We start from the raw sequence: 8,748 nt of genomic DNA, 5'->3' as shown, positions 1-8,748 counted from the left end.
TTTTCATCTTTTTCATTGTTGTTGATTTTGTGTTTGCTAAGTCTTTATGGTTTTCTTGTTTTTTATTTTGATGTGTAGGATTGTTAGTTTCCTTTGTGGTTACCTTAATATTTACCCCTATTTTTCTAAGTTTATACAAGTCTTTTATTTCTTTATATCACCTTGACTTCCTCTCCAGATGAAAAATCTATGTCTACATTTTTTAATTGCCTCCTTTTTGTTTTAATGTTGTCATGTTTACATATTGACATCTGTTTTCCTATTTTCAGTGTTTTAGCTTTGATTTCCTTTTGTGACTTCCCTATCTGGGTTGATATCTGGTTGCTTTGTCCTGTGTTCTAGTCTTGGGTTGTGATCTGATGTTACTGATTTTCTAATCAGAGGACTCCTTTTAGTATTTCTTGTAATTTTGGTTTGTTTTTTGCAAATTCCCTAAACTTGTGTTTATCTGAAAATGCCCTAATTTCACCATCATATTTGAGAGACAGTTTTGCTGGGTATATAATTCTTGGCTGGCAGTTTTTTCCTTCAAGTCTTTATATATGTCATCCCATTGCCTTCTTGCCTGCATGGTTTCTGCTGAGTAGTCCAAGCTTATTCTTATTGACTCTCCTTTGTAGATGACTTTTCCTTTATCCCTAGCCACTCTTAAAATTCTCTCTTTATCTTAGGTTTTGGCAAGTTTGGTTATAATATGTCTTGTTGTTTTGGGATCTACCTTATGTGGGGTTCGATGAGCATCTTGGATAGATATCTTCTGATCTTTCATGATATCAGGGAACTTTTCTGTCAACAAATATTCAACAATTCTCTCTGTATTTTCTGTTATCCCCCCTGTTCTGCTACTCCAGTCACTTGTAGGTTATTCCTCTTGATAGAGTCCCACATAATTCTTAGGGTTTCTTAATTTTTTTAAATCCTTTTATCTGATTTTTCCTCAAATAAGTTGGTGTCAAGTGCTTTATCTTCAGTCTCACTAATTCTGACTTCCGTTGCCTCAATTCTGCTCCTATGACTTTCTATTGAGTTGTCTAATTCTGACATTTTATTGTTAATCGTCTGGATTTCTGATCGCTGTGTTTCTGTGGATTCTTGCAGCCTGTTAAATTTGTCATTATGCTCTTCTCTAATCTTTTTAATTTCCTCTATTCCGTGTTCTGCATTTTGCTTAATTTTCTTCCTAATTTCTTGAAGAGTTCTGTATATTAAAGTTTGATATTCTGCCTCTGGTAATTCCAAGAAATTTTCCTCCTCTGGAAAATTTCTAGATTCTTTATTGTGGGAGCTTGCTGAAGCCATCTTGGATTACCTGTTTATGTGATTTGATAGTGACTGTTGTCTCTGAGCCATCAATAAGTTATTTATTTTATGTTTGCTTACTGGGTCCTAGCTTCTTGTTTTGTTTTGATATGCCCAAATAGGCTGCTCCTATGAGCTAGTTTGATTTTTGGCACCTTTGAAGCTCTAATGTCCTGTCAGCAGGTTGTTAGATCTGTTACTAGGTATGTGAGCTCAGGAGTCCGCCCACTCCGCCTGTGTGGATTCAGCTCAGGTGCCCAGGTAGGTAGCCACCAAGTGTGTGGTGTAGGCTCTCACTTACAGTCCTAGACAGGCATGGGTGATTGGTGTAGGCACAGGCATCTGGCTGCAGCAGGGTGACACACTTTGAGCAAGGCAGGGGGCTGATGGCCGCCTCATGTGTCCAGAGGGCAGGCGTGTCCCTGTTCCCTGGAGCACATAGATGGATGGGTTTTGTAGCTGGACTATGATCACCTAATGCTGTTGGCTGTAAGGACTGGGGGCCACTTCTTATTCACGGGCCCCTATTGCAGGTGGCTAGGTGGCGTGGGCAGAGGCACCAGTCCTCAGGTCCCTGATATGGGTAGGTGAAGACCACGCTTTATGCGCAGAGCAGTGTCAAATGTCAAGAACCTGCCACTTCACAGGTGATACAGTTGAAGTTAGGGTTCTGATATATCCCCTGTTGTACTGCGGTAATGAGGGTCTACACTGTTGAGATTTGCCCACCTGAGTCTATGCAGGGGGAAAGGCACTCAAAGTCCTTGGATCCCTTATGCCTATGCATAGGCAAAGGAGCTGTGCCTATCCTGGGTTCCCTGCTTAGGGGAGCCTGCAGTTTATTTTTTCCCCCTGTTTGTTAATTTTTTTACTCTCCAAGGCAGGGAGAAAAGCTCCAGGTGTATGATGGATCCTACTTTCTGCCCAGGAGACTCAGCAATTGCTGAAGCGATACCAGGACCCAGTGCAGAGTGGGGAGGTAAATGGGAGAGAGGCTTTTCACTAAGGGGGGTGTTTTTGCTCCACGCAGTAAGCCGTACACACGTACTTACCTTTTGTGGAAGGCTGCTTCTCACTGGTTCTGTGCGGCTGTGTAGACTCTCTGGTATGGGTCTCTTCCGGTGTGGAAAACGCGTCTCCTGAGCTCAGCTGCTTGCCTGCCTCACTGCTCACCCACAAGCTGATCAGGCCTGAAGGGCTCAGGCTCTTGCTGGGTCAGGTCTGGCAACTCCTTGCTGCTTCTGAACCATCTCTCCCTCCTCCTGCCTCTCAATCCGGTTCCTCAACTCTGCCTTTGATGTTCAGGGCTCCCAGATTGCCATATATAATCGAATCATTTGTTTTTTTTTTGGTCTTTGTTGTAAGAGGGTCCACCGGAAGCATCTAAGTACTCCCCCAACTTGGCCCCCTCATCTTTTGATTTCTTGACTCCTGTTTCCATGGCTCTCAAATCTTTTACTACTCCAAAGTATTTGTAACCTCGATTTCCCAGGACTTCTTTCCCTTCATGATCGAGCACTTTAGGGCCAACTTTTCCATAATCAGGACCACCCAGATCCTTTGTCTGAACTTCCCAGTGTCATTTTCTCTCAGCAGTTTCTTAATTTCATCATTCAGGGCACAAATCAGAATTCACCTAAACCAGCATTCTGAATTTGAGCTACTTTTTTAGAGATCCCTGTAATAATCTGAAGTCTCCACTTTTCAGCTTTGGGCTGCTTGGCACATTCTGAGGCAAGAAAGGGTCTTCATTCCTTCACTTTTCCCTTTTCCAGCTGAGCTTGGCAAAATCTTGCTAAGCCGTCATGGCCTTTTCTGAAATTCGAGTCATGGTGCAGAGGAGAATGCCACCCCCAGGCTGCGTGTCCCCAGGCCCAGGAGCTTCACAGCCTTAGGTGAAACCTGGCCTGATGGGAACTGAAGACTCTACTTGTACTGTTTTTGGTGCTGTTGATGGTTTCTTTGTTCTGCTTAATTTTCTGTGCTGAGTTTTTTGGTTTGTGAATTTTCTTTTAATTTCTTTCATTATTGTTGATTTTGTGTTTACCGAGTCTCTAAATTTTTCTTTTTTCTTTTGATTGGTAGGTTTGCTATCTTTCTCTGTGGTTACCTTGAAATTTATCTTTACCTTCCTAAGTTTAAAATAGCCTTTTATTTCTTGATATCGCCTTGATTTCCACTCCATATGAAAGTTCTATAACTACTACTACTACTTTTCATTCTCTCTTTTTTTTTTGATGCTGTCATTTACATATTGATGTCTCTGGTTCCTTGTTTTCAGTATTTTAGTTTTGTTTTATTTTTGGGAATTCTTTATCTGGGTTGGTACCTGCGCAATCTGTCCTGTGTCCTAAAAAAAAAAAACAAAACCCAAAAACCAAACCCATTGCCATCAAGTTGATTCTGACTCATAGCGACCCTGTAGACTCAGCTTATTGTCTGATGTTGGTTCTCTATCTGAAGGACTCCCTTTAATATTTCTTGTAATTTTGGTTTGGTTTTTCCAAATTCTCTTAATTTATATTTATCTGGAAAAGTCCTAATTTTGCCATCGTATTTGAGAGACAATTATTGGGTATATAATTCTTGGCTGGCAATTTTTTTCTTCAGGGTTTTATATATGTCATCCCATTTCCTTCTTGCTTGTGTAGTTTCTGCCGAGTAATCATAGTATAGTGTTATTGATTCCCCTTTGTAGGTGACTTTTCATTTTTCCCGAACTGCTGTCAGGATTCTTTCTTTGTCTTTGGTTTTGGCAAGTTTGATTGTATGTCTTGGTGACTTTCTTTTGGGGTATATTCTGTATGGGGTTAGTTGAGCTTCTGGATGGATATTGTCTCATCTTTCTTGATGTTAGGGAAGTTTTCTGCCAGCATTTCTTTAACAATTCTTTCTGTGTTTTCCATTGTTCCCCTCTTCCCTTTCTGGGACTCCAATCACATGCAAGTTTTTCTCTTGATAGTGTCCCACATAATTATTAGACTTTCTTCATTCTTCTTCTGATTTTTCCTCAAACAAATTGGTGTCAGGGAATTTGTCTTCAATTTCACTAATTTTGACTTCCATGGTTTCAGTTCTGTTCTATATCTTTCTACTGAGTATTCTGTTTCTGATATTTTATTGTTAATCTTTTGGATTTCTAGTTGTTGTTTTTCTATGGTTTCTAGTTGTCTATTTATTTTGTTATTTTGTTCTTGTATTGTTTTCCTGAATTTTTCTATTGTTTTGTCTGTATTTTCCCTGACTTTGTCTGTTTTCCTTGGTTTTGTCTGTGTTTTCCTTAATTTCTTTCTTGATCTCTTGGTGAGCCCTGTATATTAGTCTTTTGAGTTCTTTATCAGGTAGTTCCATTGCCATTTCTTCCTCCAGGAGGTTTTCTGGTTCTTTATTTTGGTTACTTGCTGGTGCCATCTTGTCCTGCTTCTTTATGTGATTTTATATTGCCTGTTGTCTCTGAGACATCAAGAAATTATTATATTTATTTATTGTATGTTTGTTAGCTGTGTCCTGAATTTTTATTTTGTTTTGTTTTGATATATCTGAGTAACCTGGGCATCTGTGCTGCTCTGGTCACTAATCTGGCCACTTTGAAGCTCTCACCTCCTGTCTCCAGGTGGGTGGAGCAGCAACTGAGTAGGTGAGTGTGGGTCTCTTTTTACTGGTCTTGTGGGACTGCTGAGGATGTAGGTGGCATTTCTGGTGAGGTGGTGTATCTGTCTGGCCAGTCACCTGGCTGTGGGTGCAGAATGCATTCTCCCTGGTTGCTGGGTTAGGAGTTGTGTGTATGCTCTGCCTATTTCCAGGTGGTCAGGTTGAGGGTGCCCGGGTCATCGGTCACTGGGTGGGTGGTACAGAAACTCTCACTGACAGTTCTGGGCAGGCAGGGATGCTTGGGGGTGTTTGAAGTTGGCAAAAGCCTCCGGTTGCAGAGAGGGCCAGGCACGGGGTGAGGCAAGGGGGATGTTACCTGCCCACAGGTGTCTGGTTGGAGGGGGTGCCCCTGTTCACTAGAGCATGTCATGGGGTAGTTGTGCAGCCCGTCCTCAAGCCCCTGGTGCAGGTGGCTCTAGGGAGTAGGAGGCCCTGCCAATCCTTGGGAACCTGGTGCAGGTGGCTGGCTCTGGCGAGGACTGTGGAGTTGCTCTTGCTTGGTGCTCCAGGTGATGGGGGTTCAGCTGGGGATGCTGCTTGTTTTGTCTCAATATGGCTGCACTGTGCTGGTTTGGCTAGCAGGGCACCTGTAGGGGTAAACAGAACAAGAAGAACTCCTGCTTGGCTCTGGCCATGTGTGTAGAGTCACTCCTGCTTGGCTGCACCAGGCGATGGGGGTTTCTGCTTGGAATGCTGCTTGCTTTGTCTGTATATGGCCACACTGTGCATGCTCGACTAATGGGGCGCATGCATGAGTGACCAGAGGTGGCAGAAGGCGGTACAGGATCGTGGGCCCCTGGCGTGAGTGGCTGAGCTAAGGGGCAGGTGTCTCTAGATTGTGGGCTCCAGCTTAGGAGGGGGGATTGGTAAGGAGGGTGGGGGTGCCCCACCAGCCCGCATACCTCCAGCAGGGGTAGCTGGGTGGGTGCAGTGAGTAGGGTGCTTGCATCTGATTTTCACAGATTGGGAAGCATTCCTGCCTTGCTCTGGCTGTGACTGCAGTGTTGCTCCTGCTTGGCTGCACCAGCTGATGGGGGTTTTGGTTGGGAATGTTGCTTCCTTTTTCTCAGTGTGGCCATGCTGTGCAGGATCAGCTAGCAGGGCACCTGCATGGGTGACTGGAGGGAGAGAAGGCAGTGCAGGACTGTGAGCCTGTGGCACAAGTGGCTGTGTGAAGGTGCAGGCACCTCCAGACCTTGGGTTCCTGGCTTAGGGGACAGGGCAAGGGTGAGAGCTTCTGGACTGTGCTCACAAGCAGGGAGGGGGGATGAGTGAGGAGGATGAGAATGCCCCAGAAGTCCATGTGAGTCTGGCATGAGGGCTGGGGTAGATGTAGTGGGTGGGATGCATGCACTTAACTTTCACAGAGTGGGAAACACTCCTGCCTGGCTCTGGATGTGCGTGCAGAGTCGCTCCTGCTTGACTGTACCAGATGGTGGGAGTTTTGGCCGGGAATGCTGTTCAGACTTGGCTAGCAGGGCACCAGCAATCCATGATTCCCCGTTTCCACAGTTTTTATATTTTCTCTCCTTCCTCTTGGCACTCAGTCTGGTTCTTCAGTGTTGTCTTTGATGCTTAGGGTTCCTAAATTTTCATCTATATCTGATTCACTTGTTTTTTTGGGTCTTTGTTGTATGAGAGACTGTTATAGATTGAATTGTATCCCCCAAAAATGTGGCTAGGCCATGATTCCTAGTATTGTGTGATTGTCCACCATTTTGTCATCTGATGTGATTTTCCTCTGTTGTAAATCCTATCTCTAAGTTGTTAATGAGGTGGGATTAGCAGCAGTTATGTTAATGAGACAGGACTGAATCTACAAGATTAGGTTGTGTCTTATGTCAATCTTTTTTGAGATATAAAAGAGACAAGTGAGCGGACAAACAAGGGGACCTCATACCACCAAGAAACAAGAACCAGGAGAATAGTGTGTCCTTTGGACCTGGAGTCCCTGAAAAGCTCTTAGACCAGAGGAAGACTGATAACAATGATCTTCCCCCAGAGCCACAAGACACAGAAAGCCTTCCCGTGGAGCTGGCACACTGAATTTGGACTTCTAGCCTTCTAAACTGTGATAAAATAAATTTCTGTTTGTTAAAGCCACCCACTTGTGGTATTTCTGTTATAGCAGCACTAGATAACTAAGACAGGGATGTTATGAAGCATCTGACTACTCTGCCGTCTTGGATCCTTGGTTGCTTTTCTTGTTCAATTTTAGCTACATACATGTTTAGAAAGCATGTTCCTATCTGTATGTTTTGATATCCAACCCTTTAGATATTTGTTTTGTTAGAAGAACATAGTGTCACCCAAGAAACGTTTTGGTTTCGTCAAAGAAACATTTCACTGTAGTTGTCCAAGGGCTCAAACCCATCCTTGAATTCATGTCTATGTAATGGGAAAACACCTGGATAAATGGTAAAAAAAAAAAAAAAAATCATTTTATAAAGGAGATTGTGTTTTATATTATATCAGATTTTCAAATGCTAGCACACCTTGACAGTGTACCTATTGAATAAAGCAATGCTTCCTTTTATATAATAACACACACCCTTCAAGCTTTTAGACTTAGAAATACAAATTTCAGTAAACAAGCCCATCTTTACCGTATGTTGTGCCTTTCACAACTCTACAGACTTAGTTTAAAACCTCCCAGTATTCATCTTTCTCCAAGCAAGTGACTCATCTGTTTTGACCTGCCCCTATGAGGAAGCCTCTTATCTTTCCATTTGGTATGCCTGCATCCCCAGTCTCCCTTTCTTGAGGAGTGGTCATCAGCATGCAGAGCTCTGTAGAAAGGAGAGGGATATTTTAGGACAATAATTTGTTTTATTCCCTGATTACCTTCCCTGACTTTTTCTGGAATTATGTAGGCTGTTTTGGTGACAGGAAACATTGATGCATGTTCTGTGACCTCTACATTCCTTTTTGTGGATTAATTGGAAGCTCATCTTTTTATAAGCTTTTCCCAAAACAAATCCCCTTATACTTATGTATCAGTCAGGGTCCTGGCATGAAAACCAATGGTGCACTATAATTGGATATTTGGAGGAGCTTTTAAATGAAGTTATGCTCTGAGTGAAAGGAGCCCTGGTGGCGCAACGGTTAAGCACTTGCCTGCTAACTGAAAGATTGGTGGTTTGAACCCATCCTGCGTCTCTGTGGGAAAAAGACCTGGCAGTGTGCTCCCATAAAGATTACAGCCTAGCAAACCCTATGGGGCGGTTCTGCCCTGTCACTTGGGGTCACTAAGAGTCAGAAATCGACCCGACAGCACCTGACAACAACAACATGATACGAATGTAGAAAACAACAAAGAATCATTCAGTACCCGGTGGTGTGGTTAGAGCTTTACTGAGGGAGTTGTGTGGAGAGATCCTTTGAGAAGAGCTGTGACCTTTAGTTGAGGGATGAAGCCAGCCTGCAGCAACCTCTCTGGGAAGGACTGAGGGACTCTGGTTCATCCTCGTGCTTCCCATTGGCCAAACCCCACCAGAAGCCAGATGGCAAGGGGACATGTTGATGTTACCCACACAGGTTCTGGAGTTCATTCACTCATTTACTCACAGTTTGTTGCACTGAATGGAGCTGAATTGCTGCAGATCATACAGGCAGTTAGTGGCAGATGTGGGAGAAAAATCCCAAGTCTCTTACTTCAGTTTAGTGTTTCTAAAATGACAGAAACAAGGACATCCCTCCTTTCATCTCCTTCCCTCTCTTTTCCACTCTAATCTTTATTTATTTCCCCCCTTGGTTTATCTTCTGCCAATCTTCATCATTCCCAGTTAATTCCTTTCC

At 43.4% G+C, this 8,748-nt stretch overlaps 1 pseudogene; it reads right to left on the bottom strand.

Moving 5' to 3' along the window:
* LOC101360728 (pre-mRNA-splicing factor ISY1 homolog pseudogene) overlaps positions 1 to 3,130 on the bottom strand; it is a 6,762-nt pseudogene extending 3,632 nt beyond the window's left edge.
* Positions 3,131 to 8,748: the final 5,618 nt, after the last annotated feature.

Source organism: Trichechus manatus, unplaced genomic scaffold (assembly GCF_000243295.1).
Source record: "Trichechus manatus latirostris isolate Lorelei unplaced genomic scaffold, TriManLat1.0 scaffold00009, whole genome shotgun sequence".
Lineage (NCBI taxonomy): Eukaryota > Metazoa > Chordata > Mammalia > Sirenia > Trichechidae > Trichechus > Trichechus manatus.
Note: the sequence above shows the minus strand (reverse complement) of the source record. Positions and strands in the feature narration are given on the sequence as shown.